Source organism: Cetorhinus maximus, chromosome 14 (assembly GCF_964194155.1).
Source record: "Cetorhinus maximus chromosome 14, sCetMax3.hap1.1, whole genome shotgun sequence".
Taxonomy (NCBI): domain Eukaryota; kingdom Metazoa; phylum Chordata; class Chondrichthyes; order Lamniformes; family Cetorhinidae; genus Cetorhinus; species Cetorhinus maximus.
This window is the reverse complement of record NC_135892.1, coordinates 108,006,290-108,028,495: the sequence shown is the minus strand read 5'-3', so window position 1 is coordinate 108,028,495 and position 22,206 is coordinate 108,006,290. Positions and strand designations below refer to the sequence as shown.

The window sequence follows — 22,206 nt, the reverse complement described above, 5'->3', positions numbered from 1 at the left end:
CAAATTCCAGGCTAGGAAAACTCCTAACTAAAACTCCTTTTTGTTGGGTTATCCAAACCATGTGCCTTAACGGCCAACATTGGAATTGCGATCTCAATGATCTGACTTCCGCAGCAGTTGTTTTTGTAGCCATTCTGAGGAGGCGCTTCTGATCATTTGTGGTAAACTGGGAGTAATTTGACACCTCACAGCCTTATCACCACAGGAATTTCTTTGCAAACGACAGGAGGTTGACAGATGGCAAAGACAGCCTGGGGTGCATTTGAATATAGGCTTAGTGTTGAAAATCCAATGGCTTTAACCATTGCCTCTCAATTCCCTGCAAACCACTTATAACACCATTTACGAATAAAGTTTTACGTTGTAAGAACAACTAGTGAGCTGCCTCGATGGAGCATTAGGTTTAATGAGTGTGAGCAAGCAATGGTGGACCAGCAGATTCCTGGCTGGAGTTCATCTGGTTCTCTGCTGAGTTGGCTGATCGCGCCAGGCGTAGGGGTGTAAGAAGGCGGATGCTATGACAATTGGTTATGATGCCCTTGGGCGAGGGGGGAGGAGAGGCTTGGCCTTTTTGAAAGAAGTACCAGACGTTTGCTACAGCTACCCTTCATCATAGATCTCATCCCTGCTGGAGAGGGGAGCAAAGTAATTCTGTGGGCCACATGTTCATATCATAAATTTCATCTGGTTTAATTGAATTCCAAAATAACAATGATGGCAGAGCTGGAAAGTATTTGAATTGTTATGTTTTAATTTCTTTTTTTTTAAAAAAAGACAGCAAAGGGCAGATTTTGGTCTTCAGTTCTGTTGAAATAGGTGGGATTTTATTTTCCAGTTTTTCATCTTGTTTATGCACAATTGCTGAAAGTTGTTCATCTTTATCCATTATGTGTTAGATGTGACTATTTAATTGTCTTTCAAATAAAGATTGATAATTGAATCTGTGTTTTTCTTTTCTAGACTTCTCACGGTTTCATTTTAGGCTCAAAGCCAGGTCTGATTCACTTCTTTTTAAATAAACCACCCATGTTACTGTGTTGCAAGTGGCAGGAAGTGAGATTGATGAGCTACAATTATGCTGAGGACAGCAAGTAGCTAAGTTGTGCTGACAAAGGTGTGTTCCAGAATTGATGCTAATCTGTGCTGAGTGATCCCAGCCGAGGTGGCGATTCACACCTGCCCTGGTGCAGGAGGGGAAGCGCGCAGTGAAAATGACGAAGGGAACATCGTCATTTGGTAAGAGGCGGAACAAGACCCACACTCTTTGCCAACGATGTGGGGCTAAAGCATTTCACCTGCAGAAGTTGACCTGCGGCGAATGTGCCTACCCTGCCCAGAGAAAGAGGAAGTATAACTGGAGTGCCAAGGCCAAAAGGAGAAACACAAATGGTACAGCCCGCATGAGGCACCTGAAGGTGGTGTAGCGCCGATTCAGGAATGGATTTCACGAAGGGACCACCCCGAAGCCCAGACGTTCTGCAATGGCTTCCTCCAGCACTGCATAAACTACCAGTGTATCTACACAACAAATAAAGCTATGGTTTGGAAAGTTTAAAAAAAAAATATCAGCCACAACTGCTACTCTAATTGCCAGGTTAGCTCAGGTACAGGCTTACATAATACCTAGGGTACAGAAACAGGCCATTTGGTCTGCAGGTCCTTGCTCCTTACGAGCCTCCTCCCACTCTTCATCTAACTGCATCTACACTATTTTCTTTCTCCATCCTGTGTTTATCTAGCTTCCTCTGAAATACTCCTATGATATTTGCCACCTTGTGGTAATGAGTTCCACTTTCTGGGTAAATATGTTTCTCCTGAATTCCTCTGATGCTGCCTCCCCTTACTCTTTACCCCCTTCCAGTTCCAATGGAATGCCAACATGACAATCACTGGGTATGGTGCAGGAACTTGGGTGAGGTGTAAGATATCTATGTTTGAGCAGAGAATTGGTGGAAAAAGGAGGGCTGGGAGTGTGTGAACAGAATATATCACTATAAAAAGTGATGACATTTTTAAAATAATTCCATAGTTGTAAAGTATTTTAGATGCCTTGAGGTCAAGGAATCTTGATATGGTGCTTTCAGTTAGACAGCTTCAGGAGAAATGCCAAGAACAGAACATGGACCTTTCTACACTACGTTTGTTGACCTGACCAAGGCCTTTGACACAGTCAGGCATGAGGGCCTTTGGAAGGTCATGGAGAAATTCGGTTGCCCTGAGAAATTCATCACAATGTTCAGCAGTTCCATGACAGCACACTCATGCGTGTCCTGGATGATGGTGAGTCTTCTGACCAATTTCCTGTCACTAATGGGGTTAAATACGGCTGTGTTCTAGCACCAACCCTGTACATGGTTTTTTCAACCCTTGTTTCCGAGACCTTCCATGACGGTGACCCTGGCAGCGAAATCAGACATTGCATGGACAGGAAGCTGCTCAACGACTCTGGGCAAAGACCAAAGTCTCAAGGCTTGTGATTTCCTGTTTGCCAATGACTGTGCACCAGTTGCTGGTTCAGAGCTGGATACACAACGTAGCATGGACGGACTTGTTTTCCAATGCATTCAACAACTTCGGCCTTAGAATCACCAAGTAGAAACCTGAAGTAATGCACCAGTCTGCTCCAGGAAAGCCCTATCTAGCATTCAGAGTTTCAGTCCATGAACAGAACCTGTCAGTAGTGGATAAGTTCACATTGCTTGGCAGTACACTCTTTCGAACTATCTATATTGATGACAAGATAAATGCAAGAATTGCCAAAGCAGGTATAGCTTCAGTAGACTTCAAACATCACTCTGGGAATGAAGAGGAGTAATTCTGTCTACCAAACTGAAAGTCTACAGAGCATTGGTCCTGCCCTCTCTGCTCTACGCACGTGAGACTTGGACTGTGTACCAGCATCATGCTAAGAAGCTCAACTACTTTGCCTTATGCTGTCTTTGGAAGCTTCTGAAGATCAGGTGGCAGGACAAAATAGCAGATACAAAGGTGCTCACCCGAGCTGTCATGCCAAGCATCCACACCATCACTGAGACAGTCACAACTGACTGGGTTGGTCATTTAGCCAGAATGTCTAACACTCACTAACCAAAATGGATCTTCTGTGGAGAGCTCGAGTCTGGGATGTGCTCTCAAAATGGTCAAAGGAAGCGTTACAAGAACACTGAAGGCTTCAGTTAGGAGTTTTAATATCGACTTTGAGTCCTGGGAGAAGCTCTACCAGGATCACTGCATCTGGCCAACCAAATAAAAAATGGTGGAGCCTCCTTCGAAGGCAAGCGCATATCAGAGGCAGAGAGAAAACAAAAGGAGATGAAACCCCGAGCCAGCAACTTGTACAAAACTCAATCGTCTGCGGTATCCTGACCTATTTTCAGCAGAACCTTCTGGGCGCAGATCGACCTTGACAGTCATCTACCCTTCCACCAGAACCCTTCCAAAACACCCCAAATGATGAAGATGGTCATCTTCACCTTGAAGGACGGACAGTGCAAGTTCTTTTCCTTTGTCATAGAGCTTCTGGGTTTTGTTACGATGGATGAAGGAAAGTGAACAGAAAGATATTGAGTAAATGCTTCTTACTTTTCCACAGGGGAGGACGGAAAATCTTAAGGGGATGTCAAAAAGGATTCAAATCATAGGCAGTATTAGTGGTGGATGAGCCAAAATGCCAAATGTCATCAATAGCTTGAAATGAAAAGTTTTTGCTTTCAAGAGCAAAATAAATTGGCAGAAATGACAAATACAAAGTTAATAACTAGCTAAACTGGGTTAGAGTGTCAGTCGTGACTCAGTTGATAGCCTCTTGGGTGGATGTACAAGATCACATGGCACTTTCGAAGAAGAGCAGGGAAGTTATTCCTTGTGTATTGGCCAATATTTATTCCTCGATCAACATGATAAAAATAGATTATTTGTTCATTATCACATTGCTATTTGTGGCAGCTTGCTGTGTACATTGCATTTCCTACATTACAACAGTGACTACACTTCAAAAGTGCTTCATTGGCTATAAAAGCTTTGAGATGTCTGATCATGAGGACACTATCTAAATGTAAGTCTAACTTTCTTTGGATTGGTAGCTTGATTTATTCTGAAGAAGACCTCGAAAGATCATATGAAATAGGAGCCAGGAGTAGGCCTTTTGGCCCCTTGAGCCTGCTTTACCATTCAATAAGATTATGACAGGATTGATTGTGGCCTTAACTCCACTTTCCTGCCTGCCCCTGACAAACTTTCACTTGGCTGTTGATCAAAAATCTGTCTAACTCAGCCTTGAATATGTTCAATGATCCAACTTCCACTGCTGTCTGGGGTAGAGAATTTTAAACACTAATGACCCTTTGAGAGAAGAAATTCCTCCTCATCTCCTTAAATGGAAGACCCCTTATTTTTAAATTGTGCCTCCTCATTCCCATGAGGGGAAATGTTCTCTCAGCATTGACCCCCTCAATCTTATCTGTGTCAATAAGATCGCTTCTCCTCCTTCTAAACTCCAATGAGTATAGGCCCAATCTGATCAACTTTTCATCATTGGCAATCCTTTCATCTTAGGAATCAGCCTGGTGAACCTTCTCTGAACTGTTTCCAATGCAAGGACACTCCTCCTTAAGTAATGAGACCAAAATAGTACACCATAGAGTATTTTAGGTATGGTCTCACCAATGCCCTGTAGAGTTGCAGCAAGACTTCCCTACTTTTATACTCCATCCCGCTTGCAATAAAGGTAGCATTCTATTTGCTGCCTTAATTACTGGCTGTACCTCCATGCTAAGCTTTTGTGATTCATGTATGAGGACATCCAGATCCCTCTGTATCACAGCATTCTGCAATGTCTCTCCATTTAAATAGTATACTGCTTTTCTATTCTTCCTGCCAAAGTGGACAAGTTCACATTTTCCCACATTATACTCCATCTGCCAATTTTTTGCCCACTCATATAACCTATCTACATCCCTGTGCAGAGTTTCAGCATCCTTCCCATAATTTGTTTTCCTACCTATTTTTGTAGCATTAGCAAATTTGGCTACAAATCAGCTGGTCTTGTCATCGAAGTCATAATATAGATTGTATATAGTTGAGGCACCAGCACTGATCCCGGTGACACTCCACCAGTTACAGTTTGCCAATCTGAAAATGACCCATTTATCCTTACTCTGTTTCCTGTTACTTAGCCAATTCCCTGTCCTTGCTAATATATCACCCCAACACCATGAGCTCTTGTATTGTAACTTTTAGTGTGGCACCTTATTGAATACGTTTTGGAAATCCAAATAGATTACATCTACTAGTTTCCCCTTTCTCCACCCTGGAGAGGAGAGAGGCAAGGAGAACATTGGCCATCTGGAAGAGCTGAAATGATTTAGCCACAGTGAGATTAGGAATTGGCAAATGCGATAAACTCTCAAGCATGTCAGATGCAGCAAGACGTGGAACTCTATACAAATTGTAAGGGCGGCAGAAGAGAGTAGTGTTTGTTTTGGAGGATTTCAACTATTCATCATCCATGGGCAGCTAATTCTAGAGGGAGACTAGGGGAGGAAGTATTTGTTGATACTGTTACCAATGGCTTCTTTACTCAACATGTTATAAATATTGGCTTTATTGCTTAACAATGATCCTAGATGATATCCTGATCTCCGTGTGAGGGAGCAACTGGTCAACAACACAAGTATCTCATCACATTTCAGTGAGTTAACCAAATTCCTGCTGCAGATAATTTAATGCTAGTGCTAGATTTCACTGGGGCTTGGTTTTTAATTATATGGGTAGCATTGGTGGGTTTGGGGGGAGGGGGATGCTGTTAGAAATAACTAATGTGCTAGGAGAGTGAGGTTTGTTTAAATCTAAACTTCTGGACAGAAAAACCAGATTAAAAAGGACGGAGAATAAGGTGAAATCTATATCTGTATGAGAGAGATTCATCTTAAAATGAATTCTTTTAAAAATTATTTTATCTTAAGCTCAAGAATTGTTGAAACTGCCATATAGAATGTGTGGTCAAGAGGCAGAACATGGGCTCTCAGTCCATTCCATGTCGGCTACGAGGAGATTACGCATAACTAATCCATGAGTGCAAGTCGATCCTGCTGTACCTTTTTGCATATATAGCCTCAAGTCCAACAAACAAAGATATCAAGTTTAGCCATTGGCAGCCAGAGTTAGAGAGGAAAAAGAGAAATCAACAACTGTCTTCAACCGCCCACATCTACTCAGCTGATATTCATGAGTTTTTATGAAACGTTGGAACAGAAGGAGACTATTTAATCCATCAAACTTGTTCTGCCATTCAATTCTATCATGTCTGATCTGTATCTGAACTCCATCTAACCCCCACATCCTACCCCACCTTGGTACCTCTTACCTGACTAACAAAAATCTATCAATCTCAGATTTAAAATTCTCAACTGACCCCCAGCTTCTGCAGCCTTTTTGAACAGAGAGTTCCATTTTCCACCACCCTTTGTGTGAAGAAGTGCATCCTGTCATCACCTCTGGGCGGCCTTGCTGTAATTTTAAGGTTATTTCCCCTTGTTCTGGAATCCCTCCACCAGAGGAAACAGTTTCTCTTTCACTACCCAATCAACGATCTGCCTCCTATTGTGTTCAGAGAGACAGATGTTTCAGTGATTTGAGCCCTCTGTTCTTTAACAACTATTGCCTCTTGTTGACATCAGGTTGCCATCTGACAGGGTGCTATTAGGGTCAGGTAAAATTCATGACCTGCCCCAGGCACCTGTATTTGTCAAGTTGTCGATTGCTCTTTATGGTGCATAAGGAGGGGGTAGCAGAGAAACAACTGAATTGAAACCAACTTTGTCCGCCCTTATGTCTCCAGCCACCCACACACTACAGCAGTGATTGTAGCTATGGAGAAGTCTGTGACCTGGGTAATTGTTATCCCAGTTACAGATGGAAGTGGGGCCTGGGTTATAAATAAACTGCAGAGTTTGTGTCAGAGACAAGTTAAACATGTTGTTTAGTATGTGGATCTATCTGTTCATAAGCTTAGCATATTGCTAGAGGAGGACATCTACTGGTTGTTTTAAGACACCAGCATCTGGTGAATGTCACTATTAATCTCCTATTTAAAGAAAAGAAAGACTTGCATTTATTGAGTAGATGACCAGTAGATAATGCCCAATCTGGTCAATAATCTGTATGCTCAAATGCAACAAGTCTTGGATTTATGTAGTACCTTTCATCACCTTGGGACATCCCAAAGTATTTTACAGCTAGTGAAGTCACTGCTGTCATAATAATAACCTTAGATATGCTACCAATAGAGCAGTATAGACTTCATTTTAGAGAGGTTTGCTGTATGTAAAGAATTACACAAAGTTTTAACAAAAACTCAGAATGGATAGTACTGGTGAAGAGACTTGCAATGAAGTAATCTGTCCTAAATACAAGATGCATTTGTCAACTGAATGTCATCTACATCAGGTCAAACATGGGCAAGGAGACATCCTGCTGACTACCACTTACCACACCCTCTCGCCCCCCTCAGCTGATGAATCCATACTCTTTCATGTTGAACACAATTTGGAAGAAGGACTGAGAGTGACAAGGGCACAGAATGTACTCTGGTGAGGGACTTCAATGTCCATCTCCAAGAGTGACTCGGTAGCATCACAGCTGGCTAAGTCCTGAAGGACATAGCTGCTAAACTGGGTCTGCAGCGGGTGGTGAGGGAACCAATAAGAGGGAAAAACATACTTGATCTCATCCTCACCAATCTACCTGCCGCAGATGCATCTGTCCATGACAGTATTGGTCGGAGTGACCACCACACAGTCCCCGTGGAGACAATGTCCTGTCTTCACACTGAAGATAGTCTCCATCGTTTTGTGTGGCACTACTACTTTGCTAAATGTGATAGATTTTGAACACATCTAGCAACTCAAAACTGGGCATCCATGAGGCACAGTGTACCATCACAGCAGCAGAACTGTATTCAACCACAATCTGTAACCTCATGGTCCAGCATACCATTAGCATCAAACTGGAAGATTAACCCTGGTTCAATGAAGAGTGCAGGAGGGCATGCCAGGAGCAGCTGTAGGCATACCTAAAAATGAGGCGTCAACCTGGTGATGCTACAGCACAGAACTACTTGCATATCAAACACCTGCGACAGACATAGCTAAGTGATTCCACAACCAACAGATCGGATCTAAACTCTGCAGTCCTGCCACATCCAGTCGTGAATGGTTGTGGATAATTAAACAAGTACTTTGAGGAGGAGGGTCCACAAGTATCCCAATCCTGAATATAGGGGGAGCCCGGCACATCAGTGCAAAAGACAAGGCTGAAGCATTTGCAAGCATCTTCAGCCAGAAGTGTCATGTGGATGATCAACCTCCATCTTCTCCTGAAATCCTCAGCATCACAGATGCAAGTCTTCAGCCAGTTTGATTCACTCAACGTGAAATCAAGAAACGGCTAAAGGCACTGAATACTGCAAACACTATGGGCCTTGACAACATTCTGGTAACGGTATTGAAGAATGGTGCTCCAGAACTAGCCGTGCCCCTAGCTAACCTGTTTTAGTACAGCTACAACACTGGCACCTATTGACAATGTGGAAAACATACAAACATACATATGAACATACAAGTTAGGAACAGGAGTAGACCACTCGGCCCTTTGAACCTGCTCCACCATTCAATAAGATCATGGCTGATCTGACTGTAATGTCCTGCTTACTCCCAAAACCTTCCACCCCCTTGTTTATCAAGAATCTATCTAGCTCTGCTTTGAAAACATTCAAAAGACTCTGCTTCCACTGCCTTTTTGAGGAAGAGAGTCCTGAAGACACTACCCCCTGAGCGAAAAAATTTATTTTCATCTGTTTTAAATGGCAACCCCAAATTTCTAAACCATGACCCCTAGTTCTTGATTCTCCCACAGGAGGAAACATCCTCTCCATATCCACCCTGTTTGAATCATGTTGCCTCTTACTCTTTTAAACTCCAGTGGATACAAGCCTAGCCTGTCCAATCTTTCCTCATAAGATAATCTGCCCATTCCTGAGATTAATTTAGTAAACCTTCTCTGAACTGAACTAACACATTTACATCCTTCCTTAAATAAGGAGACCAATACTGTACACAGTACTTCAGATGTGATCGCACCAGTGTCCTGTACAAATGAAGCATAACCTCCCTACTTTTATATTCAATTCCCCTTGCAATAAACAATAACATTCTATTAGCTTCCCTAGTTACTTGCTGTACCTGCATGCTAGCCTTCCGTGATTCATGTACTAGGACACCCAGATCCTTCTGCATCTCAGAGCTCTGCAATCTCTCACCATTTAGATAATATGCTTCTTTTTTATTCTTCCCGCCAAAATGGACAATTCCACCTGTTCTCACACTATACTCCATTTGCCAGATCTTTGTTCACTCGTTTAACCTATCTATGTCCCTTTGTAGCCTCCGTGACAATATTTACCCTGAAATCTTTAAAAAGGGTAGTGACTCCCTGTAAGGTAGCTGGAGTCAATCATTTCATCAGCACGGATGTAGCGTCCAGTGAAATACCGTTACTGTTGAGCAGGCCATCGATGAAGAAAGTGCAAATGAAGCTGGACATGGGAAATGACAAGGCCATTGTATTTGGAAAACCTGTTGATTTGCAATTTATGCAATCTGGACACTATTGCATTCCTTTAATGAAACCCAACTTTTGTACTAGGGAGAGTAAAGAAGTGATATTAGCATCAGGGATAGAAATTTGGAAGACAAAAAGCTAATTGTGTTAAAATTCCACTGGCAGTTTGCCCAACCTTCTTCACAAAGATTTAAAATTTTGTTAAGGGATGGAGAGTACACTAAACTTATAGAGGAGATAAGCGACAGGTGTGATGTATGTAAGAAATACAGAAGAACACCATCGCGGCCCATAGTGAGTCTACCCTTAGCGAGGGATTTCAATGAAGTGGTGGCGATGGATTTAAAGATGCAGGATAAAGAAAAGAACATTTTTATTTTACATTTTTGTAGATTTGACCACAATATTTAGCCAGTTGATAATCATACACAGTAAAGAAAAGAAAATAATTGTGGATCGGGTAATGGAAAAGTGGATAGGGACCAGATTGGGACCACCAGCAAAATTTCTCACTGATAATGGGGGGGGGAAATTTGCTAATGATGAGGTTTGGGATACGTGCAAAAACGTGAACATCATAGTTATAAATACAGCAGCAGAAGGCCCTTTTAGTAACAGAGTGTGAAAGGAATCATCCAGTGATTGACGAGATGCTTCATAAAATTTTGGCAGATAGACCAAACTGTAAATTAACATTAGCTCTAGCATGGGCTGTCCATGCCAAGAATTTGCTGCAGATGGTTGAGGGCTTTAGTTCATATCAGTTGGTTTTTTTGGTAGAAATCCAAAAATTCCTTCAGTCCTGAGTGATCATCCCCCAAGCTTGGGAGGGAACTACGATTAGGTCTACCTTTTTCTGAGCATTTAAATGCACTACACGCGAGTAGAAGAGCGTTCGTTAAAGCTGAAGTTTCAGAAACAATTTGGCGAGCCTAAAGACACACAGCACAACCGTCTGAAACGATTCTTAATCAGGGAGACATGGTATACTATAAAAAAAGGACTTAACGAGTGGAAAGGTTACATGTAAAGATGGTAAAACAGTCATTTTACAGCATGGGAACCAGACTATTCGGGTACACTCACCGAAGTTAGTTGGCACGGATTGCAAATTTGCCGGTCCGGAAAGGGTTAGAGGAAGTGATGAGGAACCATGTATTCCTCATACCCATATGTTGCATGATTGTGAGGATCAGGTAGCTGAACTTGACAGGGTATCTGCAGATGGACACAGTCCTTCGGACGAACAAGATAAGGTGATTTGTCCCAGAGGACAACGGCCGAAAGCTGGCACTAAAGTTAAATACTTGCCAGAGGTGACCAGCCAATGGAGGGATGTGACGATTGTAGGTAAAGCAGGGAAGGCCACTGGAAAATATAAAAACTGGTTAAATGTACAAGATAAAGGGCAGGAGGTTAGGCCTGTGGATTGGAAACATGAAGTACAAAATGGAAGGCATGGAAACGTAGCATCAGTTCAGACAGTGGGTCTGGGAGTGAACACGCCTTTAGGAAGAGATCTCGAACTATAGAAAGAACATCTATAAATAGGAGAGGGAGATCAAGCAGTAACAGTCCAGAGCGGGATAGAAGGCAAGATGGAGAGTGCAGCTTAACAAAGTCAAGGAATATGGCACCGACTAGTAACGCTACAAGGAGCAGAAGCCCATGTGATCGAGAAGTCTTAGTAGCTTCAAACAGCTTAGGCGATAAATTAATAAAGGGTGCCAAACAGCAAGAACTACATAGTTGGAAAGAATTTAGGGTATACACAGAGGTGCCAGATAGGGGACAACCAGTTCTATCTCAAAGATGGATATGCACAGAAAAGGTACTTCCTGATGGGACTTACAAAGCTAAAGCCAGGCTAGTGGCACGAGATTTTGAAGAAAAATCGGGTGACCAGGATCTAAAAGTAGATTCACTGACAGCAGGAAAAGTTATTCTGAAGATTTTCTTGGCTTTGGTGGCTACAAATGCTTGGGAATGCAAGTCAATTGATATTAAAGCTGCCTTTTTGCAAGGACACCAACTTCAAAGGGAAGTTATCCTCTGTCCACCAAAAGTGGTACCAAATGCAGAAGGACACTCTGGAAGTGTTTACGGTTTAAATGACGCCTCCAGAGTTTGGTATTTCTCAGTGAGGTCAGTTTTGTTCAAGTTGGGCTGGCTTCAGTTGAAAGCAGACCCGGCAATGTTTTATTGGCACCATGGAGGGAAACTTGCAGGTGTTTTTAAGATGCGTGCAGATGATTTTTTTTTTTGTGGGGTGGTGGTAGCGAATTATGAAACGATTGTCATTAATGGGCTCAGAATGGAGTTCAAGATTGGAAGTCGGGCTTCTGGTGCATTTAAATACATTGAATTGGAAATGAGACAGAGTGGATCACACCACTTTACATCAGCAATCCTACTTCGAGAATGTCAATCCCATTGCAATTAGTCATGGTGGTAGGGCCTCCCAGAAAGATACAGTGGCTTCTAAAACGGAAAAAGAGGAACTCAGAATCTAATCTGGTAACTCAGTTGGCTAGGCAGACAAACAAGGTCGGACGTCAGCATTGACATTTTGGAATCGAGCACTAAAATGAACGATCCCAAGGCTGAAGAAATTATTTGGGCAAACAAAAAATTGACAAAATTAAAAATGGAGCAGTGTGTTTTGAAATTCTTATCTTTGAGTGATGTTTGAAAAAGGAAACTATGTTTAGTAATATGCCTTATGCAAATCAAAGTGATAGGTTTTCGAGTGCGGGAGGATTTATAATGTTTCTCATGGGGGAGAAAGGTAAATGTTGCCCTTTGGCATGGGAAGCTAAAAAGATACAAAGAGTTGTAAAAAGCACCTCGGCAGCAGAGACTCTCGCCCTTCTTGAGGTGGTTTATATGGCATTCTCCATAAAAAAGATACTTGAAATTTTAAATGGACAAGGATATTCAGGAAAGATACCTATCAAATGTCATATAGACAATAAGTCACTTCGGGAAAATGTTCACTCTACGAAGTGCATTAATGAAAAGAGATTGCGAATTGACATCGCAAGCTTAAAACAGATGTTAGAGAATAAGGAGATTGCCAAAGATCAAATGGATTTATAGCAGTTACCAATTGTCTGACTGCTTCACAAAAAGAGGAGCGAGTTCCAAAAAGTTATTGGAGATCCTCAAAGAGGGACGTCTTTTCCTTTGAGAAGACAAAAAGGAATTTTTTTTGTGTGGACATTTCTACACATGTTTTTTTCCTGAGAAGGGGGAATAAGGAGGATTTATTGAACGGAAATGTATATATTGATGTCTGTCTGTGTTATGGAAAAGGAGATCCATCTTTTTTTAATATGTACTTGAGGGTTATTTCATCTTAAGAAGGGGGGAATCTGTTGGGGAAGGAAACAGTTAGCTCACAAGGAGTTCAATTGTTAATTATTAGTTTACAAGCTAAGTACCTATTTGTTATGTATAAACCTGGAAAACTCCACGGCTATAATCACCGCCAGGTGTCCCTGGAGAGGGCACACGCGGGGTCCTCTGGTACGATGAAGGTGAAGGTAAGCATGCAGGTGCAGCAGGCGGTAAAGAAGGCAAATGATATGTTGGCCTTCATAGCCAGAGGATTAATCGTACAGGATAAAAGCAAAAAACTGCGGATGCTGGAAATCCAAAACAAAAATAAAAATATCTGGAAAAACTCAGCAGGTCTGGCAGCATCTGCGGAGAGTTCTGTTGAAGAGTCATACGGACTCGAAACGTTAACTGTGTTCCTCTCCGCAGATGCTGCCAGACCTGCTGAGTATTTCCAGGTATTATTATTTTTGATTAATTATACAGGGCCTTGGTGAGACCACACCTGGAATATTGTGTGCAGTTTTGGTCTCCTTATCTGAGGAAGGATGTACTTGCTATAGAGGGAGTGCAGCGAAGGTTTACCCGACTGATTCCTGGGATGGCGGGACTGACATATGAGGAGAGATTGAGTCGGTTAGGATTATATCCGCTGGAGTTCAGAAGAATGAGGGGGGATCTCATAGAAACCTATAAAATTCTAACAGGACTAGACAGGGTAGATGCAGGAAGGATGTTCCCGATGGTGGGGGAGTCCAGAACCAGGGGTCACAGTCTGAGGATATGGGGTAGACCATTTAGGACTGAGATGAGGAGAAATTTCTTCACCCAGAGAGTGGTGAGCCTGTGGAATTCGCTACCACATAAAGTAGTTGAGACCAAAACATTGTGTGTTTTCAAGAAGGAGTTAGATATAGCTCTTGGGGCGAAAGGGATCAAAGCGTATGAGGAGATAGCAGGAGCAGACTATTGAGTTGGATGATTAGCCATGATCATAATGTATGGCGGAGCAGGCTCGAAGGGCTGAATGGCCTACTCCTGCTCCTAGTTTCTACATTTCTATGATCGTGGCCTTCTGTGCCCGGTGGGCACTGCGGAGACTGAGGTGCTTTATTGACCCCCTTAATCATGTTTTATTTTGAATTTTGTAAGTTTCCTTTAGGGTTTGTCTTTGTTTTTGCAGTATCCCTTTAAGGGTCTGCTTCTTAATTTGTCCTAAAATTTGTTAATTTAGTTTAATTGGTTTAATCAAACGAGTAAAAAGGGAAAACAGGTGATATAAGGATCCTGTTGAGTTGTAGGGACCAAAAATAAAACTCTGTTTGAAGAAACCAGTTTTGATCTTTATCTTATTGTCCGGGTATTGGGACTTTATCAAGAAGTGCCCCCACTGGCAATGACCATCTCCAACGAAGAGAACCTAGCCATCTCTTGATATTCAATGGCATTACTGTCACTGAATTCCCGACTATCAACACCCTGGTGGTTACCATTGACCAGAAACTGAACTGGACCAGCCATATACTGTGGTTACAACAGCAGGTTAGGGACTGGGAATTCTGTGATAAGTAACTCACCTCCTCAGTCCCCAAAGTCTGTCCACCATCTATAAGGCACAAGTAGGAGTGTGATGGAATACTCTCTACTTAACCAGAATGCATGCAACTCCAACAACATTCGAGCTCAACACCATCCAGGACAAAGCAGTCCACTTGATCAGCACCCCATCAACTACCTTCAACATTCACTCCCTCCAGCAATGATGCACAGTGGCAGCAGTGTATACCATCTACAAAATGCACTGGAGCAGCTCATCAAGGCTCCTTAAACAACACCTTCCAAACTGTGACCTCTACCAACTAGAAGGACAAGGCAGCAGATGCATTGGAATACCACCAACTGCAAGTTACCCTCCAAGCCACACACCATCCTAACTTGGAAATATATTGCCATTCCTTCACTGTCAATGGGTCAAAATCCTGGAACTCCTTTCCTAACAGCACTGTGGGTGTACCTATATATCACAATGGACTGCAGAAGATGGCTCACCATCACCTTCCCAAGGAGAGTTAGGAATGGGCAATAAATGCTAGTCGGCTGGCGACACCCACATCCTGTGAAAGAATTTTTTAAAAATGCATTGACTAAGATTCAAGATGCTATTATGCATGTTTTATGAGCTGAATTTTCCTGTTTGAACCAGGAGCATGATTGACATCTGTCTGATTTCCAGGTGGCAAACTGAGGTAGGACACTGGATGCTACCTTCCCAGTGGAGGCCAATTAAGAAGCCGCCTCGAGGAACAGGGGAGGGCCAATCAGAGCGGCCGTGTGAAGGGCTTCCCACAGACCCATTGTGAATGCTGTGCTGCTGCCACTGCTGAGGTGAATGGCGAAAGAGGGATTGGCACGAGATGGAGGAGCCATACTGCTGATGGGACCAGCAGTCAATTCTTCATGCCCAGTACATGTCGGCACTATTCTAACCCTTTAAAGGGTCAGTCAAATTTGTGCATATCTTTTAAAAGTGTCAGCCAGTGGCACAACACAAATAATTCGGTACAAGACAACAGAACCTCAAACACATGAGCACTTTGGATCTCGGTGGTAAGCGTATGACTTTAACCGTCTATAACAGAGTCCGGCAGTTTTCCCATGACTAAATAATAAGTTGGCCTTTAATTCTTTTGAGTATTGTGGAGACATTTGCCCATTCACTTCCAGATTTTGAATGTGATTCTGGTCTAAAGCATCTAGGATAATTAGACATAGAAAAGATGTTTCTGCTTGTGGAGGAGTCCAAAAGTAGGGGTCATAAATATAAGATAGTCGCTACTAAATCCAATTTCAGAGAAACGTCAGTACCCAGAGAGTGGTTAGAATTTTGAACATATTACCCATTGAGTAGTTGAGGTGAATGGCATAGATCTATATATTTAAGGGGGAGCTGGATGAATACATGAGGGAGAAAGGAATAGAAGGATATACAGATAGAGTGAGACCGAGCAGAGTAGATCAGTTAGGCTGAATGGCCTGTTACTATGCTGTAAGTGCTACGTTATTCTATGTAATACAGGTATATAATGTATGAAACATAGCTGCAGATTGGTTCATAACAAGCTTCAACAAGCAGCAATGTGCTACGGACCACAGTCTGCGGCTTAGTTGGTTGAGGGGTAAATATTGGCCAGGACCCTTTCTCGTCTTTGAAATTGTGCCATGGGATCTTCTACATTTGTCAAAAAGGGAAGACAAGTCTTCAGTTTGACCCAGAGTCATTATGACATAGAAGGAGGCCATTTGGCCCATCAAGTCCATGCTGGCACTCTATGGAGCAATCCAGTCAGTCTAACCTTAACCCTAACCCCCATAGCCTTGCAAGTTTATTTCTCTCAAGTGCCCATCCAATTTCTTTCTGAAAGCATTGATTGTTTCCATTTCCGCCAAACTTGTGGGCAGTGAGATCCAGGTTATTACCACTCACTGCACAAAAAGGTTCTCCCTCCCATCTGCCCTGCATTCTACTGCCCAAAATCTTAAATCTGCACATCTTAAATTCCCCACTAGTTATTACAATCACTCCGATCTCATCTTTCTTGTTGCAAAGGGATTATGTTGGCGTCCTTCATGTCTTGTGGTGACCCTCCTTCCCTCCAACAAGGAGGCAAGATATTGTCCAGATTTTTAAACAGAACCTTATTTCACTACTTAAACAATAATTCCACCTTGTCCTGATGGTAGGAAGGTGATTGCCTTTCAAAACTCATTCATAAATGACTCTATGCCAAGCTCCTAGAAGATCTGAAGCTTAGTATGACATTTAATGCTGCACCAGAAACTGGTGCCTCATGTGAATAAAGTTGATCCATCATAGTACAAAAGCAAAACACTGCAAATGCTGGAAATCTGAAATAGAAACAGAAAATGCTGGAAATGCACGGCAGATCAGGCTGCACCTGTGAAGAGAGAAACAGAGTTAACATTTCTGGTCAGTGATCTTTCATCAGGACTGGAAAAAGGTTTGGGATGTATCAGGTCTGGAGCAAATAAAAAGGCAGGAAAAGGTGGGAGGAGGAAAAGAACAAAGGAGAAGATGTATGAAAGCAGGGAAGACTGGAAAAATTAAATGACAAAAGAAATGATATAAGGTGACAAGGAAAGAAACTTCGAAGTATTCTCGCCATTGGTTGCAGCTGCTAGTTTAACCACTAGGTGGCAGAGAAGGTAGCATGGGAGATTCATGCAGGTCTGTGCCCCAGGAAATCTTTGCCTTTGTGTTCAGTTACACAGTGAGCAAGTACAATTCATATCACCTCGTATAATTCATATCACCTCCTCAACACGGTGTCCAGCACGAATAGGGTTCTTTTTAAAAGCTTTTACATTTTGTTTTGTATCAAAATTGGAAGACATTAGGGTATAAGGAGCAGTGCCGTGAGAACTCAAGAACAGTTACTGGGGAACTCCACCACCCTGACTTTGCCGTGAAGGTGAAATCTTTTCCATTGTCATTCCAAACTACTGCACAATGAGTCTGGAAACTTCTGAATCTAGCTGATAGATATGGTAATCTGCCTGGTGTGTGAGGTTGAACCAGTTGCTCCAGTTTTATTCATAACCCATGCCAATTAGTATCATTGCTTCCTACTGTGTGTAAATGTGGTTAAGTCAGTACCTTTGTACACTCGAGGATTAGACGTAAGACTAAGGCACTGAACCCCTTTCAGACATGTCAGTCCTATGCACTCAGCAGATTTCATATTTATAGTGTGCTCCTCCCTTTTTTTCTCTTCCAAGCCCTACACTTTCTGTTGTTCATTTTCATTTTTTTTACTCAGCACTCCACTTTGCCTGTTTTCAACCTTTTCTAAGCTTCATCTCCCACTCTCCCCCACCTTGTTTTACCTTTAACTCACTCTGATTCCATGACTCCATGCTGATCCACGGTGGCCCAGTGGGTAGTACTCTCTACCTCCTGAGGCAGACAGGTGGCTTCAAGCCCTGTTTCATACACTTAAGCGCAGCAATCGCAGCTGCTACTCCAGTGCAGCAGTGTTGGAGGTGCTGTCTTTTGGATGAGATGTTTAAAAAAGAGGCCCTGCCTGCTTCTCAGGTCGAATGTAAAATATCCCGTGGCACAACTCAAAAGAAAAGCAGATCGAATACATTCTAAAGTTCCGGGCCAGATTGGGTACATTGCTGAGTTTTGTTCCTGATGATAAATTTAGAGCCCTGGGCCATTTTAAATACATTCTAGAGTCTTGGACTAGATCAAGTACATTCTAGAGTCCTGGATCAGATTGAGCATATTCCAGTGTTGAAGCCATTTTTTGGATTTAAACCAAAGTGCTGTTTGCCCTCTTGGCTAGACGTGAAAGACCTCTTGGCATTATTTTGATTAAGAGCAGGGGAGTTCTTCCCTACTTTTTATCCCTCAAGGCTAAAACAGATTATCTGGTCATTCACACGTTGTTGTTTGTGAGATTTTGCTGTGCAGATTTTCTGTCCTGTTTTCTCCATTGCAAAACCTGCAGGCTTTCCTGACCACATTATCATGAACAGGTCAACTGGTGACATCTCATTAGCTCTTTGAGGGTCTCTTCTAACAACAACTTGCATTTATATAGCACCTTTAACATAATGAAATGTGCCAAGGTACTTCACAACACAGTTAACAGTTCAGAAGTAATTTGTTAGTTGTGAAGCACTTTGAAATGTCCTGCTATGTTCTTCTTATCTAATATATCCTCATTTTGGAACAATTACCTGCAATTTTGTAATATATCCATTACTTAGTTTGCTGAGCTATTTTCCAGGAAGTAGAGTATGTTAAGGGTTTGTTAGAAGACCCCATTAGAGTTGCCAAATTTCCAAGATTATCCTGGAGTCTCTAAGTAATAATGGTTAATCTCTTGGACGACTCTGGAGAAAAATCATTGCAGCATTAAACAGTTTATTTCCAATTTTATTCAAATACTTTTATTTATTAGTTCTAAAAATAGGCGGGTGAAATAGGATGTTTGACGAGCAGTTGATTTATCCAGTTGAGTAATGGAGACTGTTGGCTTTTCAATTGTCAAGGGACACACTGTGCTGCGAGGGTGGAAATGTTACATGGTCAATGGTAGCAGTGTGGGGCTGGGTGATTGGAGGGGATAGGTCACTCAATGAAATCTCCAGGAATCCGTCCAGCCAGAGTTGGCAACCCTGCCCAAAGCCCCTGGGGCTTGACCTAACCCCTAAACCCCAGATCATTGGGCTCCACCTCAAATAGATTGGAGAACCTACAAAGACAACATTTACAGGTGGATTAAATTCTATGTTTTTGAATGTTGATCATTTCATTTATACAAAACCTCCCATGGCTCTGACACGAAAAGAAAAGCTGGCAATTGTGTGTCAGCTGTGGCTCAGCGTGTAACACTTTTGCCTCTGAGTCAGACGGTTGTGAGTTCAAGTCCCATTCCAGGGGCCTGAGCAAAGAAATCTAAGTACAGTACTGAGGGAGTGCTGGACTGTCAGAGGTTCAGCTGAGACATTAAACCGAGGCCCCGTCTCCCCCTCAGATGGATGTACAAGAACCCATAGCCACTATTTCAAAGAGCAGGGGAGTTATCTCTGGTGTTTTGTATTTATGCTTCAACCAATATCACAAAGAAACAATTGGTTTGGTCAATATCACATTGCTATTTGTGGGATCTTGCTGTGTACAAATCGGCTGTTGCATTACCTATCATAGGATGGTTACAACATTAGGTCCATCATATCTATCCTGGCTCTCTGCAAGACCAACTCAGCTAGTCCCTTTCCTCTGCCATTTCTCCATAGCTCTGCAAGTACCTTTTCCTCTTCAGATAATTATCAGATTCTTTTTTGAAAGCCACATTTGACTCTGTGTTCACCACACTGTCAGGCAATGCAATCCAGATCCCAACCAGATGCTGTATGATTTTTGTTTTCATTTCCCAGAAGGAAAAATCAGTTCGGACCAGTACTCTTATTTCCCAGTTTTTATTGGGTTTTTTTTGTCCTGGGTTTGCCTTTAGTTCTGTGTACTCTGGTTCTTGACCACCCTCTCCCCCACCAATGGGGACAGTTTCTCCCTATCTACCCTGTCCAGACCCCTCATGATTTTGAACATCTCCATCAAATCTGCTCTCAACCTTCTCTTCTCCAAGGAGAACAGCTCCAGCTTTTTTGATCTAGCTGATATCCCTCATTCCTGGAACCATCCTTGTAAATCTCTTCTGCATTCTCTATAGTACCTTTACATCCTTTATAAGTTGTGGTAGGCAGGATTGGACACGATACTCTAGTTGAGGCCAAACCAGTTTATTTTTTTTAATAAAAGTTCACCATAAATTCCTTGTTTTTGTATCCTCTGCTTCGATTTATAAAGTCCAGGACCCCATGTGCCTTTTTAACCACTTTCTCAAATTGCCTTGCCATCTTCAACAACTTGTGCATTTATACCCCCTCTGCTCCCTTTCTGATTATTTGAGGGGGCTGCTGCTCTTCAACCTTTGTTTGCACTTCAGCCCCACACTCCTGATCTTTGGCCACCTGGTGCGGAGAGGGGCCGGCAGATCGGAAGACCTCCTCGTTGGCCTGCTCCTGGCTCACTTGGCCATTAACAGACCCAGGCAACGGGTGGTTGAGGGGGGTCATTTGACTTGACTGTCTGCTCCTCTTCTGTGGTTATAACCACTCCAGTGTGTCCTTGGAGAGGGAGCACACGGTGTTTAGCAGTACATTCGAGGCCTTCCACAACTGGTGGGCACCATGTTTTGTTATAGTGGCCCTTTAAGGGGCTGTTCATTTCTTTATTAATTAATTAGTTTTATTTCACTGTTGCACTCAAGAGAGTATAAAAAAAAGAGTAATTTGTTAATTTGATCATTGTACTTTCAAAAGAATATACCCCCTCAGCTCCCACACCTCTTTTAGAATTGTGACCTTTATTTTACTGTGCCTCACCTTGTTCTTCCTACCAAAATGTATCACTTCACACTTCTCTGCATTGAATTTCATCTGCCATGTGTCTGCCCATTCCACCAGCCTGTCTACATCCTCCTGAAGTCTATCTATATCCTCCTCATACTTCACAATACACCCAAGTCTTATGTCAGCTGCAAATGTTGAAATTGTGCCCCTGTACAACCAAATCTAGGTCATTAATATATATCAAGAACCAGCAGTAGTCCTAACACCGACCCCTGGGGCATCCTAATATATACCTCCTTCCGGTCTGGAAAACAACCGTGCACCAGTACTTTCTGGTTCTTCTCCCTCAGCTAATTTCATGTTGCAATTTTCCCTTTTATTCCCTTAGCTTTGCTGACAAGCCTTTGTTGCACTTTATCAAATGCCTTTTGGAAGTCCATGTACACTACTTTGTTTTTTTGATTTGTTCATGGGATGCGGGCGTCACTGGCTAGCCCAGCATTTATTGCCCATCCCTTATTGCTCTTCTTTAGAGGGCATTTAAGAGTCAACCACACTGTTGTTGGTTTGGAGTCACATGTAGGCCAGACCAGGTAAGGACGGCAGATTTCCTTCCCTAAAAGGCATCGGTGAACCAGATGAGTTTTTACAACAATCGGCAATGGTTTCATGGTCATCATCAGACTTTTAATTCCAAGATTTTTATTGAATTCAAATTCCACCACCTGCCATGGTGGGATTCACACCCAGGTCCCCAGAGCATTACCCTGAGTTTCTGGATTACCAGTGCAGTGACAATACCACTATGCCACCACCTCCCCTTGAGGCCAACTATGGCATCAGCGATGGAATTCAGCCCCCACAGCAGTGCAGGAATGACGTCCTGAACTGAGGTCTCCATGGCAACCACATTAACCTCATCAACCCTCTCTGCTACTTAATTGAAAAACTTAATTAAGTTAGTTAAACACAATTTGCCCTTAATAAATCTGTGCTGGCTTTCTTTAATTAATCCACATTTGTCCAAGTAACTGTTAATTTTGTCCCGAATTATCACTTTCAGAAGCTTCCCCACGACTGACGTTAAACTGACTGGCCTGTAGTTGCTGGACTTAGCCTTATGTGTTTTTTGAGTAAGGGTGTAACATTTGCAATTCTCCAGTCCTTTTGGCGCTGTCCATGATTTTGAGGAGAATTGAAAGATTATGCTCAGGGCCTCTGTAATTTCTACCGTTACTTCCCTCAGCATCCTGAGATGCATCCCATCCAGTCCTGGTGACTTAGCAAATATAAGTACAGCCAGCC

At 42.5% G+C, this 22,206-nt stretch overlaps 1 pseudogene; it reads left to right on the top strand.

Moving 5' to 3' along the window:
- Positions 1 to 1,191: 1,191 nt before the first annotated feature.
- Positions 1,192 to 1,563, top strand: LOC144689930 (large ribosomal subunit protein eL37-like; annotated as a pseudogene).
- Positions 1,564 to 22,206: the final 20,643 nt, after the last annotated feature.